The 17,200-nt window shown below is 46.4% G+C and overlaps 1 long non-coding RNA gene across 1 annotated transcript in view; it reads right to left on the reverse strand.

Annotated features, from left to right (window-relative positions):
- LOC135208531 (uncharacterized) overlaps nucleotides 1-17,200 on the reverse strand; it is a 36,081-nt gene that overhangs the window by 5,509 nt on the left and 13,372 nt on the right. The gene's annotated exons all lie outside the window — the stretch shown is intronic.

Raw genomic sequence — 17,200 nt, forward strand, 5'->3', positions numbered from 1 at the left:
GAGGAAATTCTACGTGCCTACCGAGGATCCGATGCCGCCCAAACAGGTTAACCTGGAGCTAGCCAGGCTAACTCCGGGGGTGTGTCAGCAGCAGCTCCTGTCGGAGAACCTGTGGTTCTCGCAGCAGGAGGCACTTGCCCTGGAACCCACCGCCATGGCGGCTTTCCAGGCAGTCTCCTGGCTAGACCTGTGGTCCCTCACAGTGTCCAAGGTCGCAGCCTCCTCTGGGAATATCACTCCTGAAGGGGACCCGGCTTTCGGGAGACTTTGCCAGTCTGGTGGTAGGGCCATCTCCTACCTCACCCACCAGACGGTAAACCTGTGGGCCAACCTGGTACTTGGGCGTAGGGACGCAGTACTTACCCAAGTGTCCAGGGCGGCTGGGCGTGAGGCGGCATTGGGCCTTCGCAATGGACCAGTGCGGAGTTCCTCCTCTCTCTTCCCAGGAGAGATGGTGGACGCTGCGGTGGAAAGACATCGCACTGATGACAGTGACCGTCTGGTACACCAGGCAGTATCAAAGGCTTCTGGGCAGCCTCGATTAATTGCGGCCAAACCCGAGCTTGGTTAGTGCTTCCTAGGCTGCTAAGACGGTTGCCTCGTCTACGCCCCGAGGAAAGACACTGCCTTCGACTTCTGCCAGGGGAGGTTGCTATCAGCCCCCCTCCCAGCCCTCCTTTCCACGAGGAGGGGCAGGGAAGAAGTCGAAGAGAGGGAGGAAATGCTAGGGACAGCGTTCCCCCTCACCTGCTGCCGGAAGTGGGGGGATGCCTGGCGAGCCATTGGGCAACATGGCAGCGCTACGAAGCCGAGACCTGGATAGTAGACGTCCTTCGGGAGGGATATCTACTACCCTTCGAATATCGGCCACCCCTCACCTCCATCCTGGTCCATCTTCAGACCTACGTTCCGGGAACATCAAAGGATGTAGCCCTTCGACAGGAAGTCAAGAACCATGCTGAGCAAGGGAGCTGTGGAGATCGTCAGGGATGAGTCACCAGGCTTCTACAGCCACCTTTTCCTGGTGGAGAAGTCTTATGGGGGCTGGCGCCCAGTGATAGATCTCTCTCCCCTGAACCGATTTGTTCGCCAGTCTCTGTTCACGATGGAGACGGCACGTTCCGTGCTTGACTCTATCAGGGAGAACGATTTCATGCTTTCAGTGGATTTGAAGGACACGTATTTCCAGATATCCGTCCATCAATCCTCCAGGAAGTACCTCCGCTTCATTCTCGACGGTACGGTGTACCAATTCAGGGCACTTTGCTTCGGTCTCTCAACCGCTCCACAGGTGTTCATGCGAGTGTTCATGCTGGTGTCTGCTTGGGCCCACTCGTCTGGGATAAGTCTTCTGAGGTATCTTGACGACTGGTTAGTCCTGCTACGGGACAGGGATTGACTTCTCGAGTTCTGCCGCAATCTGGGGATCGTGGTGAACTTCGAGAAGTCCAATCTCGAACCCAAGCAGAGGATGAAGTACCTGGGTATGCTGATCGACACGGTAGCAGGGCGAGTCTTTCTCTCAGACTCGCGGATCAGCAGAGTCAGCTCAGCAGTGGCAAGTCGTGATCGGCCACCTGTTGTCACTCGAGAAGTTAGTCCCTCACGGGCGTCTTCACCTGCGGTCTCTTCAGTGGAGACTAAAGGAGAGTTGGTCACAGGCAGAGGACCCACCATACTTCCCTGTGTCCCTCACGGAGGAGGTGAGGCAGGACCTAGCCTGGTGGCTGGATAACAGGAACCTCTTAAGAGGAGTGCTGTACGCACTCCCCCCAGAGATGTTCTGTTCTCAGATGCGTCCACAGAGGGATGGGGCGGACACCTGGAGGAGTTGCTGACTGCAGGAGTGTGGGACCATCACGACAAGCACCTTCACATCAATGTCCTGGAGCTCAAGGCAGCATTCCTCGCTCTCCAAGAGTTCCGGGACCGCTTGATGGGACACTCAGTGGTGTTGATGTGCGACAACACCACGGTAGTGGCATACGTCAACAACAGGAGGGCCTAGTGTCCCTCCCATTGCACCAGTTGACTATGCAGGTGCACTAGTGGGCCGTGGCTCACTCGGTAGAGCTGTCAGCCCGCTACATTCCAGGCAAGAGGAATGTAGTAGCAGACAAGCTCAGCCGTCGGGATCAGGTGATAGGGACCGAATGGTCCCTACACTCAGACGTGGCGGAAAGGCTCTTCAACCTGTGGGGGTGTCCAGTAGTGGATCTGTTCGCCACCCGGCACAACAGGAAAATTCAGGTTTTCTTTTCAGCTGTGCCGGACCCATGGGCAGCTGCAGAGGACGCTCTTCAACACCCGTGGGACGACAACCTCTTCGCTTACGCCTTTCCCCCGTTCTGCCTGATTCGCAAGGTGATCAGCCGAGTGCTGGTCACCCTGAATCTCAGGATGATCCTGGTGGCTCCCAAATGGCCCCAGGCCCGTTGGTATCCGGACCTGCTGATTCCCCCTTGGCACAACCTTCTCGTCCAGCCACACGTAGAACGGTACCACTGGACAGTCCAGTCTCTACATCTTCACGGCTGGCTGTTATCCACCATCTCTTGCGAGCGAGAGGCTCTTCTCGCAGAGCAGCAACAGAGATGGCTGAACATGTCAGACAGTCCTCTGCAGCTGTGTACCAGGGAAAGTGGGCCGTCTTCAGCAGGTAGCGGATTTCCTTGTTTTTCTTCACCGAGACAAGCTCCTCTCCGTCCCCACAGTCAAAGGATATAGAGCTGCCCTGGCTCTGGTCCTGAAACTGAGGGGAGTGGATATCTCAGACTCGTTCGAGATCTCTTTGCTTATGAGGAGCTTTGAGAGGTCTTGTCCACCCAGGGAACTCAGGCCCCCGGGGTGGGATGTGACTCTCGTCCTTAGGAGCCTGACTCGAAGACCCTTCGAGCCACTCCGAGAGTCATCAGACAGGGATCTGACCCTCAACACCCTCTTCTTGCTGGCCCTGGCATCGGTGAAGAGTGGGGGAACTTCATGGTCTTTCCTTCAACGTAAAACATACCAGGGGATGGGGATCTGTGACGCTCGATTTCGTCCCGAACTTCGTAGCTAAGACTCAGAATCCGCCGATACCTGACAATCGGTTCGAGTCTTTCACAATCCCCTCCCTAATGGATTTCACCGACAACGATACGGATGAGATGCTGCTTTGTCCTGTGAGGGTGCTACGGCGCTATCTGAAGAGAACTCGGCACCTCGGGCCTGAGTGTCGACGCCTCTTCGTTAGCACCGGGGTGACCAAGAAAGAAGTATCCAAGAAAACACTTTCTTTCTAGCTGCGTGAGGTAATCAGGAGGGTGTACGAAGCTGATGGTAGTGACGACATCTGTCCCCTTCGTCCGAGAGCCCACAAAGTCAGAGGTATTGGTCCTTCCCTTGCGTTCCGCAAGAACTTCTCCATGGCGCAGGTCCTGAAGGCAGGGGTCTGGTCTAACCAGACCACCTTCACCTCCTTCTACCTTTGGGATATTGCCCACAGGTCCTTGGACACTTTTTCCTTGGGACCCGTGGTGGCTGCTCAACACGTGTAGCTTACCCAGCACCCGCGTGGACAGAACAGCATAGAATCCTGGCGTGACTGCATGAATGGATGAGTGAATGAGTGTGACTGGCTTCTCTTCCCCATCTTTTTCTCCCCCTCTACCTGTGGGCAGAGGGACGCGGTCGTCACTTCGCTGGAGCAGGATGAGATGCAGGTAACCTACTCGACCGAGCCCCATCCTATCACTTTCATTAGGAATAGGAGTGAATATCCACCAGTTCCCCCAACAAGAGGGGGGAAGTGGAAGCCAACATGAGACAAACCCATGACTTCATATTGCCTCTTGCAATAGGAACAAGTTCTTGCTTGCTAAGTTTTAAGAGGTACACTTGCCTCCCTCTTATTACTTGGGTCCAGAGGTCTGACCATTGATCCTGCGGTACATACCCCGATCAATTTGGCAGAGGCTAGGATCCCTCCCTCTGCTCTTACGACCAGGGAGGGAATCTAAGGATGGGCGAACACCAGTCTGTTCTTAAGACTCAGATTCCTCCCACCAAGAAGTGAGTCTTCCTATTGTAAAGGACCGATGGTTTGTATTATGTATCGGAACAAATGGCAATTTGTCCAAAATTGCATTTTTCCTAACTATACAAACCTGAGGTCCTTTACACATAGTCCTACCTCATGCCACCCCTCACTCTGCGTTTTTCCTAGGCCTAAAGCAAAAGTGATTCTTCACCTCCCAGTTGCGCGGCGCGCGCATTGTCGGACAAGCAGTTAACCCTCTTACGCCGACTGGACGTATTTTACCTCTACATTTTTTGTCTCCCGTGTGCCGACTGGACGTATTTTACGTCCACTTACAAAAGTTTTTTTTAAAATTCGCGGAAAAATACTTATAGGCCTACCAGCTTAAAACTTTTGAATCACGCGCCTTGGGGGATGCTGGGAGTTCACGGATCAAGGTGTTGTTTTGTTTACAATCGTTACGCAGGCGCGCAAGCGCGAATTTCTTTCTTGCCGCACTAAAAAGTATCTGTGACACATCTCGGAAATTATTTTGTCACTTTGACATAATTTTTGTACCATTGTAAATTAGCCGTTACATGAAGTATTATATATGAAAATGTGTGCATTTTTATGTAGAATACAACAATAAAATACTCATGATTGTAGCTTTTATCAGTTTTGAGATATTTTCATATAAATAACGATAATTGCCAAAATGTCAACTTTGACTCTACCGAAATGGTCGAAAACGCAATTGTAAGCTAAAACGCTTATATTCTAGTAATATTCAGTCATTTAACTTAATTTTGCAACTAATTGGAAGTCTCTAGCACAATAATTCGATTTATGGTGAATTTATGAAAAAACTTTTTCCTTACGTCCGCACGGTAACTCTTCCGAAAAAAATCATACATGCAATTGTGGTAATGTTTGCACCATTTTAAAATTAGCCGTTATATAAAGTTTTATATATGGAAATGTGCGCAATTTCATGCACAATACAACTAAAAACAACCCATGGTTGTAGCTTTTATCAGTTTTGAGATATTTTCATATAAATAACGATAATTGCCAAAATTTCAACCTTCGGTCAACTTTGACTCTACCGAAATGGTCAAAAAACGCAATTGAAAGCTAAAACGCTTATATTCTAGTAATATTCAAGCATTTACCTTCATTTTGCAACAAATTGGAAGTCGCTAGCACAATATTTCGATTTATGGTGAATTTATGAAAAAAATAACATTTTCTTTACGTCCGCATGGTAACTCTTCCAAAAAAATCATACGTGCGATTGTGGTAATATTTGTACCATTTTAAATTAGCCGTTACATAAAGTTTTATATATGAAAATGTGCGCAATTTTATGTAGAATACATCAAAAAATAATTGAAGGTTGTAGCTTTTCTCATTTTTGAAATATTTGCATATAAATCTCGATAAATAGAAAAAAAACCACGTTCGGTCAACTTTGACTCTACCGAAATGGTCGAAAAACGCAATTGTAAGCTAAAACTCTTACAGTCTAGTAATATTCAGTCATTTATCTTCATCTTGAAACAAATTCGAAGTCTCTAGCAAAATATTTAGATTTATGGTGAATTTAAAAAAAAATCTTTCCTTCCCTCCGCGCGCAGATTCTCCGCCACAAATCTCCGAAATACGTACGTCCCATTCTCGGAATATTTGCTCCATTTCATATTAGGCATTTCATAGAGTTTTATATATGAAAATGTGCGCAATTTCATGTAGAATAAAACAAAAAATATTTGAAGGTTGTAGCTTTTCTTATTTCTGAAATAATTGCATATAAATAATATATACGTATATAAAAAATTCGACATTCGGTCAACTTTAACTCGTCAGATATGGTCGAAAACTGCAATTGTAAGCTAATACTCTTACAGTATAGTAATATTCAATCATTTGTTTTCATTTTTAAAGAAATTGGAAGTCTCTAGGGCAATATTTAAATTTATGGTGAATTTTTGAAAAAAATATTTGTTTACGTCCGCTCGTTACGAGTTCATGCATTATTTTGTGATAATATTTTCTCCGTGTTGCTTTTATTGTTTTACAATGTGTTATATACCAAAATGATCGCAATTTAGTGTACATTACAACGAAAAAAAGTAACTTGTTACTTTTAACCGTTTTTGCGCACAGCGCGATTTGAAATAAAATTATATATGAATTTCGTTTTTTGCGCTATCATATATCGCATTATTTATATATGATAATGATAATTTTTTTCATTTCTGATGGTTGCATACTAAACTTCAGGCAATGACAAAAAAAAGGAGCCAAAAATGAACTCTTAATCTTAAAAACTAAGCGCGCTGTGATTTTTTGAAAAAAATATTTTTTCCGCTTCCGCGCTCACTCCGAAACCCCTCCGGCATACGGGAGACAATTTTTTATTTACCGCTCCGGCGTAAGAGGGTTAACTACCGAACTCCCTTGTTCGAAGCTTATGACCATTCCAGCTGCCGCTAGTTACCTTCCTATTGTAAAGGACCTCAGGTTTGTATAGTTAGGAAAAATGCAATTTTGGACAAATTGCCATTTTTTATGTGAATTGGTAATGCTTTTACATACATATTATAGTAAAGATTTTACAGTCTGTTCTCTCCTCAACAATACCAAGATGCACAATAACTTAAAATCATTCATTCATATTCCTAAAAAATATAAACGCTACCTCCCTCTACCTCAAGTTAGCTGTGCATCACCGCAATGACGAATGACTTTGTTAATCATTTGTGCTAAATTTTATTGTGAAAAGCTTTGTTCTTTCATTTACTATCTTGTTGATATTGTTCAACTAGACCATCTCACTCAGCGCACCGAACATAGTTTTTCTCTTTTTTTCTGTATTGCATTGTTTTCATATTTTATCATGACATTAAATTTATTGAGAAATTCCCTTTATGTGAATTTTTATTGCTTTTACATACATACAGTAATATTTTAACTCTCTTCTCCTTCTTTCCTCAACATATCAACGCTCCCTCATTCAGACTCAAGTCATCTGGGCATGACGTCACCGCATTTATGCATGATTTTATACATCTTTTATGCTAAATGTTATATTGAAAGATAAATTTTATTAAATGATTTATACTTTTATGTATTTTGTCGAATATTGTTATCAATAAACTATATATTGTAAATGAAAAACAAAAATTAATACAGTTTAACTTGTAAGACCCAGTAGGCCATTGAATACAAGTATAAACTAGATAATCAGTCAGTTCAAAGTACGGGCATTTGTTCGACAAACGATACAAAATTTTCTTGAAATTTTTTTTTTAAAAACGGAAAGTTCGACATGAAATATTCAACAAACAAGGTACCACTGTACTTTAAATGGTAGCTGGTTCAGCCACAGAAACCTGGAAAATGGTGATATGAGAGGGGTTGCAGGACCCACCCTCTAACTTTGAAGTTCGAACATCACTTTTTTTGGGGGGGTAAACTTATTGTACAAACAAAGAGCATGATCTCCAGCATGGGGGAAATTGTCTTTTGAGATTTGTTCTGTGACTGTGGCTGGAAATGATTCTTCTCCTTGGAAGAATGTTTGGCATAGGAATGGAATGCAAAATGTGATTGTTCCGATACGTAATACAAACCATCGGTCCTTTAACAATAGGAAGTAGCTAGCGGCAGTTGGAACGGTCGTAAGCTTCGAACAAGGGAAGAACGGTAGTTAACTGCTTGTCCGACAGTCGCGCCGCGCGAGTGGGAGGTAAACAAATCACTTTTGCTTTCGGCCGCGGGTGTGAAAGACGTGTTCGTCATCGCTCTCTGCCCGCTTTATCGTCGTATGCTTTGTTTATATTGTGTTTTCTACTAATGGTTTGTTTGACTTGAAAATGAAACTGTAAGTACACTGTTTTCATTTTCATTACTTAATTATGAACCAACATGGAGCTATCGCCGTAGATGCGGCGATTTCCTCTCTTTTCATGAATTGAACCCTTGAATTATGTCTCGGTGCCGAGGGCGGGCGAGCTCGCGCCGATTCATGTATTTTGGGCGAAAGTGTGTAATTGAAAAATGTAAGTACTCTTTTCATTATATTTTTGCCCTGTGCGTTCGTTACCAAGAGCGTGATTGCGCTCGGCACGAGCCTTTTATTTTGTATGATAGAATGCAATGAAGTGGATTCGCAATTGCAGTATTCTTTTCATTTTCATTTATTTATTTGCATAAAATTTAATTTGGATCAATTTTCGCTCTTACCCGGGAATTGATCCTTACGATTATTTTCTGTGAAAGTGAAATCGCAAGTGCAGTATTCTGTTTCATTTTCATATATATTTTATGATAGCATCATATTATTTTGGATCAAGTTTCCGCTCTTACCCGGGAATTGATCTTTTCCCCTTTTTAAGTTTCTATGAAGTGAATCGCAAGGACAGTATTCTGTTTCATTTTCATATTACTTTTCACTGCTGTGCGGGGGTAGGGGAAGCGAAGGTCTGCCAGGAAGTCGTCGGAAAGCTCTCCCGCGACTCCCTTGGTATCCGATTCTTCGTCTTCTTTCCTGCCCCCCGCTCAGCTTCCTCGTTGTATTTTTTATTTGGGGTCTTCCTTGCGTTCGGGGTGGGGCATGTCTTCCCCCCGTGCGTGAGGGAACCCCTCTTACTAATCTATCTGTGCTACCGCAGGTGCTACATCCGTGGGAGACGACCTTGGACAGGTATGGACCACCGCGGCGGCAGGGCGTGCCTAGCATCCACGGGCTGCTGCAGCGTCTAGCGAGGTCTGGGGCGGTCTCCACTACTACCACGGCCGCTTATGCTGCTCCCCCCCGCCTGGTCTACACTCCCCATGCTGTGTCGGTGACGCCGTCTGCCGCTACTAGGGCCGCTGCCGCTACTAGGGCCGCTGCCGTACCGAGGGGGGTGTTGCCGCCGCCGCCTGTTTTCTTCGTGTTGCCTGCCCCAGACTTCTGCTGTTCCAGCAGCTCGCCCCTGGACCGGCCGCCAGTACCCAGGTTCCCGCTGGCTGCCGATGATTCTACGAGGCGATCGCTGGGCCTGCCGTACCTGCCGCTGATGTGATTCCCGCTGCTGGCTTGGCTGTCCCTTCTGGGTCTACCGCTGCCGCTGTTCCTGCCGCTCCTGAGCTGGTTGCTGTTCCTGTCGCTCCTGGTTCCTGAGCCTGTCCATGCTGGTCCTGCCCACGGTGTGTCTTCCCCAGTCCCAGGTCCTTCCGGACAGGTGCAGTCGGGCCGTGTTGCTTCGGCAATAGCCCCGGCTCCGGCCTGGATGGAGGACCTGACGACTGTCCTGCGTGAGCTGACGAGGAAGAGGAAGAAGAGGAAGGTGTCATCTTCGTCTTCATCGTCTGCTGCTGCCTCTTCCCCTTCGACTTCTAAGGCCCATAAGCCGAAGAAGAAGAAGGCTGCCTTCCCCCCTAAGAAGTCTCCTTCGGGAACTTCTAAGGGCCCGTCCCACCCTGGTGGGACGGGGGGGTCCTTCTGCTGGTCTTCCTGCTCCTTCGGGAGCGGGGCCCGTCTCCCCTTCCATAAGGAAGAGATAGGCGGGGACCAGAGGAGTACCGGTTAGCACTGGTACTTCCTCGCCTGGTGCTAGCGGCGATGCCGCTACGCCAGGTTCCGGCTCGGTCTCTCGTTCGCGAGAGATCCCGAGTGTACGCTCTCCCTCGGGAGACCGTGTAGCCAAGTTTCGGCGCCAGAGTTCGCTAGGCGCCAAGACGCGGCACGGAGCAGAAGGCTGGTGAGAGCCGCTCAGGTGACTCTCGCCAGGCCAGCGGCCGCTCTTGCAGTGACCAGCTGGTAACCCGGGTTTTCCCCCCCTAAGAAGGCTCCTTCGGGACCTTCTAAGGGCCCGTCTCGCTCCGGCGATTCGGGGAGCTCTTCTGCTGGTCCTCCTGCTCCCTCGGGAACAGGGCCCGTCTCTTCTTCTACCAAGGAGAAGACGGGGACCAGAGGAGTACCAGCTTCGGCTGGCACTTCCTCGCCTGGTTCTAGCGGTTCTGCCGCTAAACCAGGATCCGCCTCGGCTTCTCGTTCGCGAGAAGTACCGAGTGGACGGTCTCCCGTGGGAGACCGTCCAGCCAAAGTCTTGACGCCCGAGCTCGCTCGCCGTCAAGACCGAAGCGCGGAGCAGAAGACTGGCAAGAGTCGTGCAGACGACTCTCGCCAGGCCAGCGGACGCTCTCGCAGCGACCAGCCGGCTGCTCGGGCTGACGTGACAGTCTCCGACCGGCCACGCGCTGAGGCGAGGAAGGGGTCCCCGCGGCCGTCGGTACCAGCCTTGGCTGGTACCAGCGGCTCGACGCGCCGAGAGGACGCTCACCGGTCTCACCGCGACAGCGAGCCTAGCAGGTCACCTGACCGCCGCTCCCACAGGGACCGGGCGGATAGGGGGACCAGCAGCAGCTCCTCTGCACACGAGATCGGGGCCGCTGTTCTCGGTCCAGCCGTTTCCCTGGGAAACGGCTCGACTAGGCCTGCAAAGTGGCGATCGCCTGCAGCCCTCCAAGCCTGCTGGTTCTGCCAGCGAGCGAAAGAGGAGCAGTATGTCTTCCTCTCCTGTGCCTGCAACTTCCTCGGTTTGCACCAGGAAGAGCGAGGCACAGCGGGGTGATCGTGAGGGGCATACCCCGCACGATCCCGTCACGACGCCGTAAGTACCAGGTACGATCTTCGGACCGACCAGGACGTATGCGCAAGTGGCAGGAGGAATCCGAGAGGGGTCTATCGCAGTTCCTCCTCCTTAAGGGGGAGGTTCTCGGAATGCTCTTGTTCGAGGGGCTTGACGGTCCTACTCTGCAAGATGCTATGACTTCCGAGATCCAGAGGAACTTTGTCGAGGTTATGGCGCTGATTCGTCAGCGCAACGACCTCGGGGAAGGATTGCCGCTCCCACCAGCAGAGCCCACGTCTCTGCTCGAGTCGTTTTGGGGCCCGAGAGGGAACCCAAACTGACGGTGGGTCTGCCGCGATCGTAGCTTGCCGATTCTGTCTTGAACCAGAGTCTCTCGTCTCCGGACAAGAAGGCTCTCTCAGTTCTGGCCGGTCGATCAAGCTACTTCCACCTCCTCTACTGCGACAGCGGCGTTTCTACGTGTCTTCGGACACCGTATTTAAATACTCCTTCGGTCCTCCTGAGAGGTTTCGACCTCGACGAGGACTGGAATGAGTCGGAGGACGGTATCGGCTCTCTCCTGTCAGGTGTCGATCAGCCCCACCCAGACGACATTCACAGTGGCGGCAGACCCTTACCTACAGTGAGAGTTCGTAACCCTCCTCGGGAAAACGTTTTCTCCTGACGATACGTTTTCCCAGACTCTGAGAGGCCATCGCCGCAAGGCGATGGCTGCTCCAACTCTTCTCCAACTCTTCTCCAACTGCTAGTTCCACTGGGAAGGCGAGCGAGTATCCAATTCCTCCCCCATTCCCTCTCTCCTTACGGCTACGAGGGAAAGGGGAGGGATCCTACAGAGATTTCTCTGTAGGATCCCACGTTGTTGGGGACTGCGCTACCGGGGGGACCTTCGGGTCCTACCTGACGTAAGCCCCGGTCGTTGAGGAGGGATCCTGCCTCATTCTCGATTTCTACGGGAATCGAGAGGACCACCAGCCGATATCGTTTGACGAATTCGGTGGGGGTTTCGCAGACTGCTTAGAATTCTACGGAATTTCTAGCGCATTCAGAGTGTTCGAGTTTTTACGATCTCCAAACACTTAGGCGAGACCACGGTCCAAAGTGAGCGAGACGAGAATCCCCGATATGTTACACGATAATCGGGAACCTCGCCTATGCTCGAATTCCTGGAATTTCTAGCATTGGGAAGAAGACTGCTGCTGAAAGAAGAGTATCTCACAGTAGGCGACCAACCTGGAATAGAGAAGAACGGACGGGAATATCCAGTTTGGCTTGAACTATCGTCTTAGTATTCTTTTCACCATTGAAGCTTTCCTTCGAGGAAGACTTCTCTTTCATTCTCTTTGATAGAGATCGAAGGTGGTCGATCTCCAATCCTTATTTTGTTTTCTTGAAGGAAAGAATTTAGGATGGAGATCGTTGTTCAGAATCCTACAAATATACTACGTATATTAACCTCGCGACATGATTCTGCTAAGCAGTTGAATTGTCCGAGGGGTAGGCGCATATCCTAGTTAATCTACGGATTGCGACTTAGACGAGAAGTATTCTAATTGAACTGCAACTCGGGGTTGCCTGCAACCTCCCAGGAGTTTCCAGTTTCAATTTTATATACTTTTGGTTTTGTCACGACAACACCATTTCAACTTTTATATTTACCGAAATTCGTTTCGCCTAAATATAATTGCTCGAGCATATCTTTTATGCTCGGTGGTTCTAGCCGAACGCATTCCTTCATGGAATAATGGATTACCTGGCAACTCAGGATGACGAGTCAGCGAGAGCTCAGGCTCAGCTACTGCGTATTGAACTGCCTGATAGCAGCTCAGTATCAGCTGGGCCTCCGAGATGCACGGTCAGTTATGTCTCTCTCTCCCCTGCTTTGATTGACTACCGACCGTATCTCTGCCCACAATCATGGACTTAGGTCTCTGTATTAACGGGGATTCTCGCAATAATGAAGGACCATCTACTGCTGTGACGCTAGATTCCATCGCCTTCGACATTGCGAGAATTTTCAACAGAGATATCTCTTGGACTCTCTCATCTTTCTGTTTACCGCACGGTAACAGAAGTCTGTACAAGTCTCCCGCTGCATTGCACTGCGATAATGCGAATGATTTTGCAGACATCTGAGTTTGTCTTCAAAATATCTCGTGTTCGTAGGTGTACAATTGTTCATTGTTCAACCCGAATTAACAGATGTGTCAGAAGACATCGCCTACTCTCCGACCTGACAGCTCTACTTCCAAATGTTCAGCCCATGAGAAGCAGTTCTTCAGGCGGCTTTCCCCTGTGTTTTCATTATTGAAGAACGCCCCGCTTTCATTGCAACTACGACTTCTCACCGGACAGCAATGAAATAGCGGTTAGCATTTTCAGTCATTTGTAAGCACAGGTTATGAATCTTGAGAATCCTTCTCTCGATTCGTCTGTGAAGACGTAGGTTGCATTCAATATCTACCTTCGTCTTCAACGGCACATAGTGTTGTTTCTCCTTAGCTGAGATTCAACAACTATGAGATGTTTTGCCTTCAGGGACCTCGGTCTCTAGAAGGCAATTGACTTTCGCCTGTTGGGCACATGCCTTAAGAGAATCATCACCTCGCTGTCCGGCATTGGTGACAAACAAATACATTATTTGTTTGGTCTCTCGGCATAACCCTTTAAAGGCGAAGGTCACGTGACTTACTCTGATGCTTGGACAACTTGCCACCTACCGAACGCAGTCAGTCGGCAGCTGTCAGAGCCCCCGAGTCAGTTACGAACTACGCTGTTGACTTAGTTCGGTTGTTACAGAGCAATCATTACTTCGTTTTAATAGCTTGTCACAGTACCCATACCATCGACACCCACCATGGAGTGTCGGTGTCCTATCCACTACCGAGAACTTCACTGCATGGGGATAGGAGGATGCGAGAGACTTCGTGGCAAACGGACAGACCAGTATGGGTACTGGACATCACCGAAGTAGAGAAGAGGGATAGGTCATGCGACTATTCCCTTCTTTTCCTCTGAGGAACTGCATGACTTCTCCTGCGAAGTCAAGCATCCAGGGGATGGGGATCCGTGACGCTCGATTTCGTACCGAACTTCGTAGCGAAGACTCAGAACCCTTCGGTCCATGACGATTGGTTCGAGTCGTTCACAATCCCCTCCCTAATGGACTTCACCGCCTTCGATGCGAAGGAGATGCTGCCTTGTCCGCAAGAACTTCTCCGTGGCGCAGGTACTGAAGGCAGGGGTCTGGTCCAACCAGACCACATGCCCCTCCTTCTACCTTAGGGATATTGCCCACAGGTCCTTGGATCTTTTTCCTTGGGACCCGTGGTGGCTGCTCAACACGTTGTGTAGCGAACCCAGACCCTCGCAGGCTGAACAGCATCGAGTCCTGGTGTGACCGTAAGAATGGATGAGTGAATGAGAGTGTGACTGGCTCCTCTTCCCCATACTTTTTCTTCCCCTCTACCTGTGGTTAGAGGGTGGGACACGGTCGTCACCCTGCTGGATAAGGACAAGATGCAGGTGAGCTACTCAACAGAGCCCCATCCTATCCCTTTCACTAGGGATAGGAGCGTATATCCACCACTTCCTCCAACAAGGGGGAGGAAGTAGATGCCAGCTTGAGACAAACCCATACTTTATGTTGCCTCTTGCAAACAGGAACAAGTTCTTGCTTGCTGGTACGAAGAGATACGCTTGCCTCTCTCTTAGTACTCGGCCCAGAGGTCTGACCATTGATCCTGCGGTGCACACCCCGATCAATCGGACAGAGGCTTGGATCCCTCCCTCGCTCTTACGACCAGGGAGGCATTCCAGGGATGGACGAACACCAGTCTGTTCATCAAAAGACTCAGATTCCTCCCACCAAGAAGTGAGTCTTCCTATTGTTAAAGGACCGATGGTTTGTATTACGTATCGGAACAAATGACAATTTGTCGAAAATTGCATTTTTCCTAACTATACAAACCTGAGATCCTTTACATATAGTCCCTCCTCATGCCACCCCTCACTCTGCGTATTTTGCATGGGCCAAAAGCAAAAGTGATTTGTTTACCTCCCAGTCGCGCGCCGTGTCGGACAAGCAGTTAACTACCGCTCTCCCCTTGTTCGAAGCTTACGACCGTTCCAGCTGCCGCTAGCTACTTCCTATTGTTAAAGGACCTCAGGTTTGTATAGTTAGGAAAAATGCAATTTTCGACAAATTGTCATTTTAGGAATGAAGCCAAGCACTGGGACCCACAGACATTCATCACTATGATGTCAATGAATGAAAATGGTTTTTTTAAAGTTTACTGAAAATGGATATTATTTCAAATAGGTTTAATGAAAATATATTGAGTTTAATGGAAATTACATAAATAATTTTAAAACGCATACCCTAATAATGGAAATTATTTCAATAAGTATAATGAAAATATGAGTAATGGAAATTATATAAATAATGATCTATGTTTAAAATAGTAAACTAGAGAAATTTGATTTCTATGGAATTAAAGACTGCCAAAAGATTTATGCATCTATATAAAATTGCAAAATATTCTTATAAAATCCATAAGCCTTTAACCCTCTTACGCCGACTGGACGTATTTTACGTCGACATTTTTTGTCTCCCGTGTGCCGACTGGACGTATTTTACGTCGACTTACAAAAGTTTTTTTTTTTAATTCGCGGAAAAATACTTATAGGCCTACCAGCCTAAAAATTTTGAATCTCGCGCCTTGGGGGATGCTGGGAGTTCACGGATCAACGTGTTGTTTTGTTTACAATCGTTACGCAGGGGCGCAAGCAGGAATTTCTTTCTTGCCGCACTAAAAAGTATCTGTGACACATCTCAGAAATTATTTTGTCACTTTGACATAATTTTTGTACCATTGTAAATTAGCCGTTACATGAAGTATTATTTATGAAAATGTGCGCATTTTTATGTAGAATACAACAATAAAATACTCATGATTGTAGCTTTTATCAGTTTTGAGATATTTTCATATAAATAACGATAATTGCCAAAATTTCAACCTTCGGTCAACTTTGACTCTACCGAAATGGTCGAAAAACGCAATTGTAAGCTAAAACTCTTATATTTTAGTAATATTCAATCATTTACCTTAATTTTGCAACTAATTGGAAGTCTCTAGCACAATATTTCGATTTATGGTGAATTTATGAAAAAAACTTTTTCCTTACGTCCGCGCGGTAACTCTTCCGAAAAAAATCATACATGCGATTGTGGTAATGTTTGCACCATTTTAAAATTAACCGTTATATAAAGTTTTATATATGGAAATGTGCGCAATTTCATGCACAATACAATTAAAAACAACCCATGGTTGTAGCTTTTATCAGTTTTGAGATATTTTCATATAAATAACGATAATTGCCAAAATTTCAACCTTCGGTCAACTTTGACTCTAATGAAATGGTCGAAAAACGCAATTGTAAGCTAAAACGCTTATATTCTAGTAATATTCAAGCATTTACCTTCCTTTTGCAACAAATTGGAAGTCTCTAGCACAATACTTCGATTTATGGTGAATTTATGAAAAAATAACATTTTCTTTACGTCCGCGCGGTAACTATTCCGAAAAATCATACGTGCGATTGTGGTAATGTTTGCACCATTTTAATTTAGCCGTTACATAAAGTTTTATATATGAAAATGTGCGCAATTTCATGTAGAATACAACAAAAAATAATTGAAGGTTGTAGATTTTCTCATTTTTGAAATATTTGCATATAAATCACGATAAATAGAAAAAAAACCACGTTCGGTCAACTTTGACTCTACCGAAATGGTCGAAAAACGCAATTGTAAGCTAAAACTCTTACAGTCTTGTAATATTCAGTCATTTATCTTCATCTTGAAACAAATTCGAAGTCTCTAGCAAAATATTTAGATTTATGGTGAATTTAAAAAAAATCTTTCCTTCCCTCCGCGCGCGGATTCTCCGCCACAAATCTCCGAAATGCGTACGTCCCATTCTCGGAATATTTGCTTCGTTTCATATTAGGCATTTCATAGAGTGTTATATATGAAAATGTGCGCAATTTCATGTAGAATAAAACAAAAAATATTTGAAGGTTGTAGCTTTTCTTATTTCCGAAATAATTGCATATAAAATATATATATATATATAAAAAAATTCGACATTCGGTGAACTTTAACTCGTTAGATATGGTCGAAAACTGCAATTGTAAGCTAATACTCTTACAGTATAGTAATATTCAATCATTTGTCTTCATTTTGAAAGAAATTGGAAGTCTCTAGGACAATATTTAGATTTATGGTGAATTTTTGAAAAATATATTTGTTTACGTCCGCGCGTTACTAACTCATGCATTATTTTGTGATAATATTTTCTGTGTTGCTTTTATTGTTTTACAATGTGTTATATACCAAAATGATCGCAATTTAGTGTGCATTACAGCGAAAAAAAAAGTAACTTGTTACCTTTAACCGTTTTGCGCACAGCGCGATTTGAATACAATTATATATGAAATTTTGTTTTTGCGCTATCATATATCGCATTATTTATATATGATAATGATAATT

Source organism: Macrobrachium nipponense, chromosome 35, assembly GCF_015104395.2.
Source record: "Macrobrachium nipponense isolate FS-2020 chromosome 35, ASM1510439v2, whole genome shotgun sequence".
Lineage (NCBI taxonomy): Eukaryota > Metazoa > Arthropoda > Malacostraca > Decapoda > Palaemonidae > Macrobrachium > Macrobrachium nipponense.